Source organism: Trachypithecus francoisi, unplaced genomic scaffold (assembly GCF_009764315.1).
Source record: "Trachypithecus francoisi isolate TF-2019V2 unplaced genomic scaffold, Tfra_2.0 Lachesis_group4, whole genome shotgun sequence".
NCBI classification, from domain to species: domain Eukaryota; kingdom Metazoa; phylum Chordata; class Mammalia; order Primates; family Cercopithecidae; genus Trachypithecus; species Trachypithecus francoisi.
The window spans coordinates 73,395,127-73,407,722 of record NW_022681469.1 but is presented as its reverse complement, the minus strand read 5'-3'; positions in this window follow the sequence as shown (position 1 = coordinate 73,407,722).

Below are 12,596 nucleotides of genomic sequence, written 5' to 3'. Positions count from 1 at the left end.
AATGACCAGCTGCACTGCTTGTAGCTCTGCCTGCAGGAAGGATTGCCCTTCACCATTTGTTGTCAGGGTATCTGATGAGTGTGACTGTGACATGGCAACTGTCCATTTTTTGTTAGCACCAACATATCAAACTGACCTATCTGTGAACCAAGCCTTTAGTTTCTACTTCTCTCAGTTAGTCATGAGGAATTTCTATTACACTGCAAATATAATTTGAAGAACAGGCAATAGTACAACTGAGATGGGTGATGTGGAGTTCTGTGTCACATTTTTTTGTATTACTTGTGACCCCTGGACCTGCTCAGATATGATCTGAATGTGTCATTCCACCATTTGACAGATGGCTGTTGCATTTGCTTGACATCATGGCTCCTAAGATCTGATAATATCCAACTCATGTTGGAAAACTCTAGTCACATAATCATTTGTGTTAGTTTGTTCTCACACTGCTAATAAAGACATACCAGAGACTGGGTAATTTATGAAGGAAAGAGGTTTAATTGACTCAAAGTTCAGCATGGCTGAGAAACTTACAATCAGAAAACTTACAATCATGGTGGGAGGGGGAGCAAACACATCCTTCTTCTCATGGTGGCAGGAAGGTGAAGTGCTGAGCAAAAGGGGAAAAAGCCCCTTATAAAACCATCAGCTCTCATGAGAACTCACTCACTATCACAAGAACAGCATGAGGGTAACTGGCCCGGTGATTAAATTACCTTCCACTGGGTCCCTCCCACAACACATGGGGATTATGAGAACTACAATCCAAGATGAGATTTGGATGGGGACACAGCCAAACCATATCACTTGTTATCTCATGGTCAGGCACTCAGTCTCTTTTACAGCTCTTTTTCAAACATCAACTTATTTTCTGCACAAAATCCCTGCTATTGCTCCAGAATCCTGGAGAATCTGCAATGTATTTCTCATATCAGGCCTTCCTAGGGACTCTGAACAGCATTTTAATCCACAATAAATACTTTGAGCATCATGGGATCTGCTGCGCCACATGGTCTAAATAGCAGAGCAGCTTACATCACAATTTGAATCTTCTACAAACCTCTTTATTTTTCTGGACTCCACAGACCATAAGATCCCTAAAAACTTCATTGCTGTGATAAATTCCCAGACTTGTTTGGTATATCTTCTAACCCTTTCGCATGTGTTTATCTTACTAAAGAATTCCAAGTACTTGCCACTTCCTGTCCTCTAGTCTAATTAGCATGATGTCATCAACATAGAGGACAGAGAAATAACCATTGTGAGTTTGCAGATGCATTGGACCCACTTGTGAGATAGACTTGTGTTAGAATTCTATTTATCTTCCTCCTCGAAGCACCCTACTACTCTAACCACAGGACTACAGTGGTGTTTTAGATCTTAGGCATCAGAGTCAGCTTGTGACCTATATATAACAGCCCTCAAAAGGTATAGGTAATCCTGTACTTTTGCACACTGAGGCAAATGAGTGCATGTCCCTGTGGGGAAAGATTGGGAAATTATTTATTATATTTACTTGCTGTGACACTGCAGAGGCCTTCCTCAAGAGAAAGCTCTCTTCAATCAATGGACTCTAGATCTATAAACTGGCTGAGATCTTCAAACTGACTGCAGTATCATAATTTTCTAATGTGTTGGCTGAAGTCTGCTCTCCAGCTCTTTGTCTTTTTGATTAGGCAAGTTTGGCTCTACTTGTCATACTGTTTTGGCTGCCTGTGCATCGTATTCCTAGAAACGAACTGTGACCTCTTAAAAATAACCACAGACCCCTGGTCATCATTGTGGTCTTGCTGTTCACTATTATTGTTTCCATCTTGCTTCTTTATATAAATGCTTCCCTTGGGACATTGCATTTCCAGAATGCATTCTCTAATGCAAATATCCATTTGTATGGAGCACAGTTCTTGGGTGTATCTCCTACTCTCTTTTTTATTTTATTATTTCTAACTTTTTTAGAGATGTGGTCTTGCTGTGTTGTCCAGACTTATCTCAAACTCTTGGCCTAAAGTAATCCTCCTGCCTCAGCCTCCCAAAGTGCTAGAATTACAGGCATGAGCTACTTCATCCAGCCATACTTCCTACTCTCAAGCTTGGCCTTCAGCAGATAGCCAGCACTGAGCTTGTCAAAGAGTCCAGGACCCTCTGCATCAGTACATTCCATATAGCCTTAAAGAAAGGAGTGCCCTCTGATCCTTAAACTAAGGAGTGTCTTATTTCTGGGAAAAATATGGAAATAGTGGGTTATCTGGGATCATGTAACAAATTTATTCTAAATTACTCTCTTTCCTGAACTCTGTGACATTCTTCCAAGGCAGTTCAAGCATTTATTTTATTTTAAGATATTATATCAGGGCCAGGATATTAAATCCAGAGTCATGAAAAAGTCTCCACTTAGCAATAAATTTCCCTATTCATATATTCTGCCCATTTTCACATCACTATCCACTATCACATTTGTCACCCTGGTTTCTGATGGTAAATATATAAGACAGGTCTTGCACTTTGTTGGGTATGTTTTCTCTAACTCTATTTTCCTGCTGAATCTATACTGAAAGCTGGCCCCAGTCTTATTGGTCTGAAGGCAACGAGAGAAGATTGAGGCAAATCTCAGAAAAAATAAGTATTGTCTTGTTCCAAGTGAAATCTGTACCAGTTCTCCTTGCAAGGAGAGGCCACCATCTTCTGATATGGGAAGAAGCTTATTCTACCAGTCCATAGGATTCAGGGGAGTACAGGTATGCCAGATTCAGACCTTTCTAGTCATATATCTCCACCCAGGTTCTGGGGTTCCACTGTTTTCCTATCAGAGCCCTGATTGACATCAAATACTTATAGAGGTGGTACACTCATATAAAGTTGACTACGTAGCCCTTCTACCATTAAAATTAGATTCTGTGCCTGATTTTCAGTACAGTCTTGTCCGGGAGCTTCAGAATTTTTTTTTTTTTAATACTACCATGTAGGCCTTCTGATTTCAGAGACAGTCTTGAATTTATAGTTAGCTAATATAAACCTGTCATTTGCTTTTTCAAGGCTGCTATAATCCAGTCCAATTTAGAATTCTTACACTGCTTTCTCAACACCATCTAAATGCTGAAATTACAGCATAAGCCAATGTTTCACTTTCTTTCTGTGCCTCATCCTGATTGCATGTCAGGAATTTTCACCAACAAACCTACCATGACTAATAGAGTCCTTATCACTACCTGACCAGTTCCAGAATCCCATGCTGTGAATCTGCTTTCTGGGCCCATTTTGGTGCCAACTGTATTAGCCTCAGTTTCCTCCCCACCCCCTCCCTATACTCCAGGAAATGGAGCTTGTATGCAGATAGTTTATTTTGGATTTGAGCCCAAGGAAAAGTAGTAGGGCCCTGGGGAAAGTGAAACAGGGAATGCTGGAAAACCAATACAAGAAATGTGTTATTGCTCTGGGCTCAATCTTGCCAGGACCTACTCAGGAGGTGGACAATGCAACTAAGAATTTTTCTGAGCTGTGAAAAGGAGAAAAATTTTCCACCAGCTTCTGTCCTCTATTAGTCAACTGTTGGTTACCCCTGTGACTTTTTATGCTCCTCACATTTCCCAAATGTTCATACATGAATACCACAGGGTTTCAGCAGTTGTCACCTATCATTCCTGGTGCCCGAGAAGCCTGGAACATAAAGTGAGATGTACACGGTCACTAAAGTAAGGTACTGTCAGGTCACATTTGCACAAAACTGGTTGTCACAGCAATGTTTATGATAAAAGATAAGCCAAAAGAAGGTAAAGTGGGGCATGAAATGTCTCTGATACATATAATGTGAATATTGAGAAATATTTTTCCATACCTGGTCCTTCATCTGAATATTCAATATCTTTCTGACTGTGGTTTATATTATAATTGCTGATTTCTGCCACACACAACCCATATTTCCAACATGGTCCCAAGACAATAAATTGGACACTTGCATTGAAAGCTGTAGATAATCTATACTTTTGTTTATTCAGCTAGCTAATGACATATTTTTACAATTTCCGGCCAGGCACTGTGGCTCACACCTGTAATCCCAGCACTTTGGGAGGCCGAGGTGGGCAGATCACTTGAGGTCAGCACCATACCAGCCTGGCCAACATGGTAAAACTCCATCTCTACTAAAAATACAAAAATTAGCAGGGCATGGTGGCACACACCTGTAATCCCAGCTACTCAGAAGGCTGAGGCAAGAGAATTGCTTGAACCCAGGAAGCAGAGGTTGCAGTGAGCCCAGATCATGCCATTGCACTCCAGCCTGGGCAAGAGAACAAGACTCTGCCTCAAAAAATAAAATAAAATAATACAATTTCCTAGTGTTACTGTATTATTTGGTGTGAGTTTGGTCCATGATAATATCAGACTTAAAGATATTCTATCTAAACTTCCCTCTTCCCAGAAGTCATCAGCATATTTACTTTCCTACATTTTCCCGTATTTTAAGAAGTTTCATGGTATAAGCATCAATTTCTTCGGTGTCACTTTTTCCTCCTTTCTCGTCTTGCTTTTACTATGCCAGAAAAGTATACTGAGCCAGAAAACTTTAAGACATTAAGAAGTTAATTTTCACAGATTCCAATTTCACTTAAGAGAACCTATGCTTTTTAGGAGTCTTTGAATTGCAAATAGACATCTGTAGAAGAAATGGCTAACTGTCTCCCAGTTTCTGTTCTCCTATGATATATAGTCATAAAATATTTAGCTGCACTGCTATATGTAACTGTGTGATTCTTAAATTTTTTGTGTCAATTTGAGTGGGGCATACAGTGTCCACATTAAACATTATTTCTAGATGTGTCTGTGATGGTATTTTAGCATCCAGAATAGGTGGACTAAGTAAAGTTGATTGCCCTCCCCAAAAGGGCTGGATATCATCCAGCCTGTTGAGATAATGAATAGAACTAAAAGGAGCAGAAAGAGGAATTCACACCTTTTTTCCTTCCTCACTGTGGGTCTCTGGTTCTCAGGCCTTCAGACTTGCACTGAATTACACCACTAAATTTCCTGGGTCTCCAGCTTACAGACAGCAGACTGTGGGATTTCTCAGCCTTCATAATCACATGAGCCAATATAATAAATCTCCTTATAGATAGATAGATGGATAGATAGATAGAGAGATAAGAGATAGAAAAAATATATATATATAAGATTTCATATATAGATATATACAATATAGCTAGATATAGATATAGATACAGATATAGATACATCCTATTGGTTCTGTTTCTCTGGAGAGCCTGAAGTAATAAAGATTTTGGTACTGAGAGTAGTTCTAGAGGAATAGAATTTTAAGGATAAGTTTTCTGAATTGGTTCTTGGCTTTTAGGACTGAATTGTGTGAAAATGGAAGAGAAGTTTGGAAAAGAAAGAGAAAAAGTCATTCATTTTATTCCAGACATTCTTGCCCTGGTTGTACACTAGAACTACTTGAGGAGCTTTTAAAGATTATTGATGCTTGCCCCTATTCCTAGAGATAATTGATTGTCCAATAGAGTTCCTGAGCACCTGCTTTTTTGAGAGCTCCCCAGGGGTCAACGTGCAATGTGGTTTAAGAATCACTGCTCTATTGTGGGAAAAAATGAGTTTGAAGATCTTGATACTGGAGCATGTGAGAAAACCCATCTGATGGCTTCAATTTTGTCCATTACATAGGAAGACATGTCATCACATGAGAGTGATGGAGGTCAAAACTGACAGGGGATGCACAGTTGAGAATCTCCAAAATATGCTTATTGAGAGAGAAAGACAAAGCTAAATAAAACCTAGATTACCAGGCACTGTACATTGCCTATTTGAAGTTATATGCTTTCGGGCCTGGTAAAGTTTCTCAGATATTAAATTTATATATTTTAAAATACCTATAGAAAAAAAGAAAGGTAGTAAACAATAGGAAATAGATATTGTATTTGGATAACATAGGTTTTCTCCCTTCTTTGAATATTCTGTATTTTTTAAGTTTGAAAATAAACTTGTATTATAGTCACAATTGAAGAAACAATGATATTTAGCTTTACCAAAGTATAATTGATGCAGAAAAACATTGTACACATTTAATATATGCATCCTGATATCTATAACCTCCAAAAAAAGTTTCAGTTTTCAAAAGAAAATGAAACCAATGGTGAATTAGCAAGCAGAAATTTAATGGCACTGTATTAGTTTGCCAGGGCTGCCATAACAAAGTACCACAGATTGAGTAGCTTAAGCCACAGAAATTTGTTTTCTCACAATTCTGGATGCTAGAAATCAAAGATCAAAGTGTCATTGTAACAGGACATGGATCCGGATCTAGACCCCAAGACAGAGTTCTTGGATCTTGTGCAAGAAAGAATTCAGGGTGAGTCTGCAGTGCAAAGTAAAAGCAAGTTTATTAAGACAGTACAGTGGTAAAAGGACAGCTACTCCATAGACAAATGTAGGACGTTCTCAAAAGTAAGAGGAGAAACGCATCCACCCTAAGTACAAGGCTTGTATATATGGGAAGATGTGTTTTGCTACAAAGGTTTCTGATAAAGAATTAATTTTCTTAATTAGTTTATTTTGCAAGGATCGATATTATTATCTTTAAAGCAAAATTAGGAATGACTTTGTTCTCCAGATATTGGGATATCTGGACACTCCCAAATTTGGGTCTGCTTAGTAAACATTATTAATTTGTTCCCTTAACTGTAAACATCTAGAGGCTAGGAATGCCTACCTTTCTGAGAATGCAGCCCAGCAAGTCCCAGCCTCAGTTTCCTAGCCCTCACTCAAAATGGAGTTGCTTTGGTTCAAACATTTCTGACATATCTCCGGCTCTCTTTACAAGAGGACCCTTAATCCTAAGGGTTGCAGAGGGATGAAAATCCATCTTCTGTAACTTCTTCAGCCTGAATGGGGCAATGATATTCCTGACTATTAGGGTCTCTCACATTCAGGGTAGAGAAAAACTCAGTCAGAGAGTGCTGATATGGTGAAGGTCGTTCATAACTCCGAGTTCTGACAAAAGGTGATAATAACCTCCCCCCAAAAAAAAACCTATAACCTCCAAAAAAAAAAAAAAAGTTTTAGTTTTCAAAAGAAAATGAAATCAATGGTGAATAAGCAAGCAGAAATTTAATGGCACTGTATTAATTTGCCAAGGCTGCCATAAAAATGTACAACAGACTGAGTAGCTTAAGCCACAGAAGATTAAGTGGAGATTAGTAAGTGTTCAATTTAAGAAAGCACTGAGTGAGCTTGTCTTGCATTCCTACACAGAAAGTACAACTGCAATATATTCCACAACAGCAAAGCAAAATAAGTAAAATCATTCCAAGCAAACTAAACAGAAAGGCTTTCCAAGAACTGGGAAGTTGTTGGAATCAAGTCAATATAGGGTCGACTGATAGTACATCAGTAGCAGAGATATAAGTGTTTAAAGCTTTCATAGTCTAGGTAATAGTCTGAAACATAATAAAGTCCCCCACAAACTTAAGTTGGCAGATTGAATATGTCAGAGCAACCCAGAAGTGGAGGAAAGTGGCAGTTCTCCACATACCCAACAGTTTGTCTGATTATGTAGAGGCTAAAGTCTGTGCCCACTGAGTAAATAAGTTACTTTCTGCATGATTCCAACTTATACCCAAAAGTAGATTGTCAATCTATATTTTTTTGTAACCCCTCCCTTTCATTTCTTCCAAACAGGAGCCAGAGGTCACTGATTCACTCACAGGAATAAACAGGATCAGTCTCTTGTGTTCCGTAGGTCTGTGTGACTTCGTAAGAGACAGGTTTAATTGGAGGTAAGTGGACCCAGCTGTTTATTCCCAGGAGTTTAACTGTAGTTGGGGTACTAAGGAATTCATAGAGCTGAATATATGTTTTGGGTAATTGTTGCTGTGAAAGATGGGCCATTATCACTCTGTAAGCTCTCAGGCAGCACAAATCTAGGAATTATTTCCTTTAGTAGGAACTTAGAAACCTCAATTGCCTTTCAGACCGGGTAGAAAAAGCCTCAATCCAACCAGTAAAGGTGTCAACGAATATTCATAAATATTTAAACCCTTTACATGGGAGAATCTGAGTACAGTCTATTTGCCAATCTTTACCAAGGTACATTCCCGTATGCTGAACAGGCCTTACTAGAGGAGGAGGTAAAGATTGGTTATTTGGGTTATTCTGGGCACATAGTTCACAGGCCTGAGTTACCTGCTTTGCTGTTTTAAGTAAGTCTTTTCCTACAAAAAGCTGTAACAATGATTGAAATAGGGAATCTCCTCCCAAATGAGTAGAGTCATGCAAATGCTTATTTTCCAGTGATTAGCACCTGGTATCAACAGTTTGTTGTCATTGATAAGCCAGCCAGAAGGATCTTCAATTAGACTCTGACTTTCAATAGACCTTCAGTCCATTCTTGTTCCTCTTTAGTATATCTTGGTTCTGTTATTATCATGGCTGGGGGCTCCTTTAACGCTGCAGCCTTAGCAGCTGCATCTGCAAAGGAGTTTCTCTTATCACAGTAAGGGAAGAGCCTCTTTTCGCAGCTCACTGCAACCTCTACCTCCCAAGCTTAAGCAATTCTTCTGCCTCAGCCTCCTGAGGAGCTGGGATTACAGGCACCTACCACCATGCCCGGCTAATTTTTTTGTATTTTTTAGTAGAGACAGGGTTTCACCATGTTGGCCAGGCTAGTCTTGAACTCCTGACCTCAAGTGATCTACCCCCCTCAAGCCTCCCAAAGTGCTGGGATTACAGGCATGAGCCACCGTGCCTGACCCAGAATTTCTAAGTGATGTTTTATAGGGGAACCCTTAGCAGTTAAGAGTCCCTATTCCTTCCAGATAGCAGCATGAGCATGAAGTATCAGAAAGGCATACTCAGAATCAGTGTAAATGTTAATTCTTAAGTCTGTTCCCAATTGCAGGGCTCTAATAAGAGCTATTAATTCTGCCTTTTGAGCTGAGGTAGAAGCTGGAAAGGCCTGAGATCCAATTACCTCCTGTTAACTGACAACGGCATACCCAGCTTTCCCATCTCCATGGTGCACAAAGCTACTTCCATCTGTAAGCCATTCTACCTCAAGATTATCTAGAGGCTCATCCTTTAAATCTGGACAGCTGGAATAAACTTGCTCCATAAACTTGTATACAAGAATAATGTAGGATGCCTGTGGGTTCAGGCAAATAGGTAGTTGGATTCAACATATGGCATACTTTAAGTGTTATATCAGGATGTTTAGCAACAAAGCCTGATAGTTATTCACAGGAAAGAAGAAGGAGCAATTTTAGTCTGCCTTGTGATTTCCAAAAGATACTACTCTTCGCAGCTGAGTTAACAAATCCCTCCCCAGCAAGGGGTGGTGCATTCAGGAGAAAATCAAGGTCCCTGAAGAGCAGCTTAAAGGATAGGTAAAATGGCATCTATGGGCTTGTCCATCTATTCCCATGACCATACAGTTCTGGAGTGACAGAGGCCCATCATAATGGGTCAGAACAGAATAAGCAATCCAGAAGGAATTAATGTCCTTACCTGCCATGTCAAGGGTTACCCAAGGCTTCTCCAGAGATAATAGCTAGTTGTCTGATGGGAGCTGTGCTGGGAGGTCTCAGACCCTGTCACTCTTGGGCTTGCCTGGCTATTTTGGCCATCACTGGTTTGGGTGCCAATGGCTCCCTTCAGAGTGCTGGGCAATCCCTCCTCCAAAGGCCAGCTTTCTTACAGTGTGCACACTGATTCATGCCCAAGGCACAGTGACTCTGACTTCTCACCTTTCAGCTTCCCTTGTTCAGGCCAAGAACCAGGAGGGCAACCCCATGTTGGAGGTAAGCTTAAGGCTGCAGCCAAGAACTGCACCTTGTGGGAGGTCCTTCCTAGTCTTTCTGCTTCCTCTGCTTTGTCCCTGTTATTAAAAACTAAAAATACCATATACAAAAGCTGTCCCATATGGGAGTCTGGGGACCCATAGCTGCTTTTTCTAGTTTCCTTTGGATATCAGGGGCAAACTGGCTTATAAAATGTACTCCCAAAAGGGTTTGTCCAGCCCTTGAGGCAGGATCAGTGTTAGCATATTTCCTAAGTGCCTCAACTAAATGCCCTTGAAACAAAGCTGGATTCTCATCTTTGTCCTGGAAACTTCCTTAACCTTTTCACAGTTAACAGGCTTTTTCATACATTTCTTCATCCTTTCCAACAAACAAATGACCATATGATCTCTCCTCCCCAAGTTGTCACTGCCCCTTTGATAGTTCCACTCTGGATCTTGATCTGGAACTGCTCTACCTCCTGCCTGATATGTATTATGCTTTGGGTTGTGAGCCAATGCCTCATCTGCATGGGCCCTAGCTGTACCCAAAATGCGTTGTTTCTCTTCCACTGTACAACACAGAGACAACAAAACATGCAGATCCTGCCAAGTTAACTATAGGTCAGAATTAATTTCTCAAACTCATCCATGAATCTTCCTGGGTCTTCAGAGAAATCACCAAACTTCTCTTTACACAGAGCCAATCAGACATAAAAAAGGGAACATGTACTCTCACAGTGCCTCCTTCCCTATTTACCACCTCTCTAAGTGGACAAAGGTTTCCCTTTAGAGGTTGACAGGAGGCTCCACTAGGGGTAGTACTCACCAGGCTAAGTTCCTCAGGGAGAGGTGGGTATAGAGTGGGACTAGATGGGTAAGGAGGAGGGGACGAAGGGTTCTCAAGGGGGATTAGAGGGAGAAAGGACAGACACATCTGAACCTTCAGAGCTGACAGAAAGAGGTTCTGCTCCACCCAAAACTGCCTGCTGAACCAAGGCTACTTGCATTAAAGGATCATCTAGTATGTCTGGCTCTTTTTCCTCTTTTTCTCTCATCAAACATGATTCACATTATCCAGATAACAAGTGAGCTGAGTCATGAATCTCAGATAAACCACAACATAGACTTTGACAAAAATGTTGAATAAGGCAAAGGAAATGAAGAGGATTTAGATGGGAATGACCAGAGCAAGCAGGTCCTGGGCAATAGTGACAGTGTGGAATGAACAAGCAAAGCCAGTTTGCTTGAATGCAAGAAAGGAAAGAAGTGTTTTTAGTGTGCAAAATGAAACAAAACAGCAAGGAGAAGAGTCCCCTGATTTCCATCCTAGTGCTTCTCGATCACACCTAGTCAGCATAGCAGCAACAAAACATAACCACATCTGTCTAATTTTATTGCTCATAGCTGTTGAATACCAAATCTCAATCAGCAATTTTAAAGATGGAGCCTTCAATGCTTTTTGTTCCCAAAGTTTCACGAGCAGACACATGGAAATCAGGAAGCACCTAGGAAAAGAGCAAGTTAAGATCCCTAAGACCATTTAGATAAAGTCTTCTGAAAATGACAGTGAAACACAGACAGCAACCAATAAATTGATTTATGCAGCAAGGAGGACAAGGCAGATTAATACAAAGAGCATAGCCTGCGGTGCCAAACCCGTTTTTAGCAGAGAGGGACTTTACTGAGAGAGGCCTCTAACCCCCTAAATCTTAGAAGGAACTCTAATCCTTTTAAGTTGGTCCTCTAACCCGAGGTCAGTCAAGCATCTTTGCTTTCTATTAAGAGGGGCCTCTAACCCACCGTGTCTTCAGATAGACTCTAATTTTCTTAAGTTAAGCCTCTAACCCAATCCCATTCTTTACCCAGGTACGACACCACTTACCCAAAGTCATTCAATCAGTGCTGTAGTCTATTTCCTTTGGGTTGGTGGGGAGGTTCTTCAGTATGGGTCCCTCATGGTTGCTAGAAATGTTACAGGACCGGGGTCCCAATTCAGACCCCTAGAGAGGGTTCTTGGATCTCGTGCAAGAAAGAATTCAAGGCAAGTCCACAGTGCAAAGTAAAAGCAAGTTTATTAAGAAAGTACAGTGGTAAAAGAATAATGTAGGATGCCTGTGGGTTCAGGCAAATAGGTAGTTGGATTCAACATATGGTGTACTTTAAGTGTTATATCAGGATGTTTAGCAACAAAGCCTGATAGTTATTCACAGGAAAGAAGAAGGAGCAATTTTAGTCTGCCTTGTGATTTCCAAAAGATACTACTATTCACAGCTGAGTTAACCAATCCCTCCCCAACAAGGGGTGGTGCATTCAGGAGAAAATCAAGGTCCCTGAAGAGCAGCTTAAAGGATAGATAAAATGGCATCTATGGGCTTGTCCATCTATCCCCATGACCATACAGTTCTGGGGTGACAGAGACCCATCATAATGTGTCAGAACAGAATAAGCAATCCAGAAGGAATTAATGTTCTTACCTGCCATGTCAAGGGTTACCCAAGGCTTCTCCAGAGATAATAGCTAGTTGTCTGGCTACAGAGTAGGACGTTCCCGAAAGTAAGAGGAGGAACACATCCATCCATACAGTGCTTATATATATGGAGAGATGTGTTTTGCTACAAGAGTTTCTGATAAAGAATTAATTTTCTTAATTAATATACTTTGCAAGAATCGATATTATTTTCTTTAAAGCAAAATTAGGAATGCCTTTGTTCTCCAGATATCAGGATATCTGGACACTCCCAAGTCAGGGTCTGTTTAGTAAATATTATTAATTTGTTCCCTTAATAATAAACATCTAGAGGCTAGGAATGCCTACCTT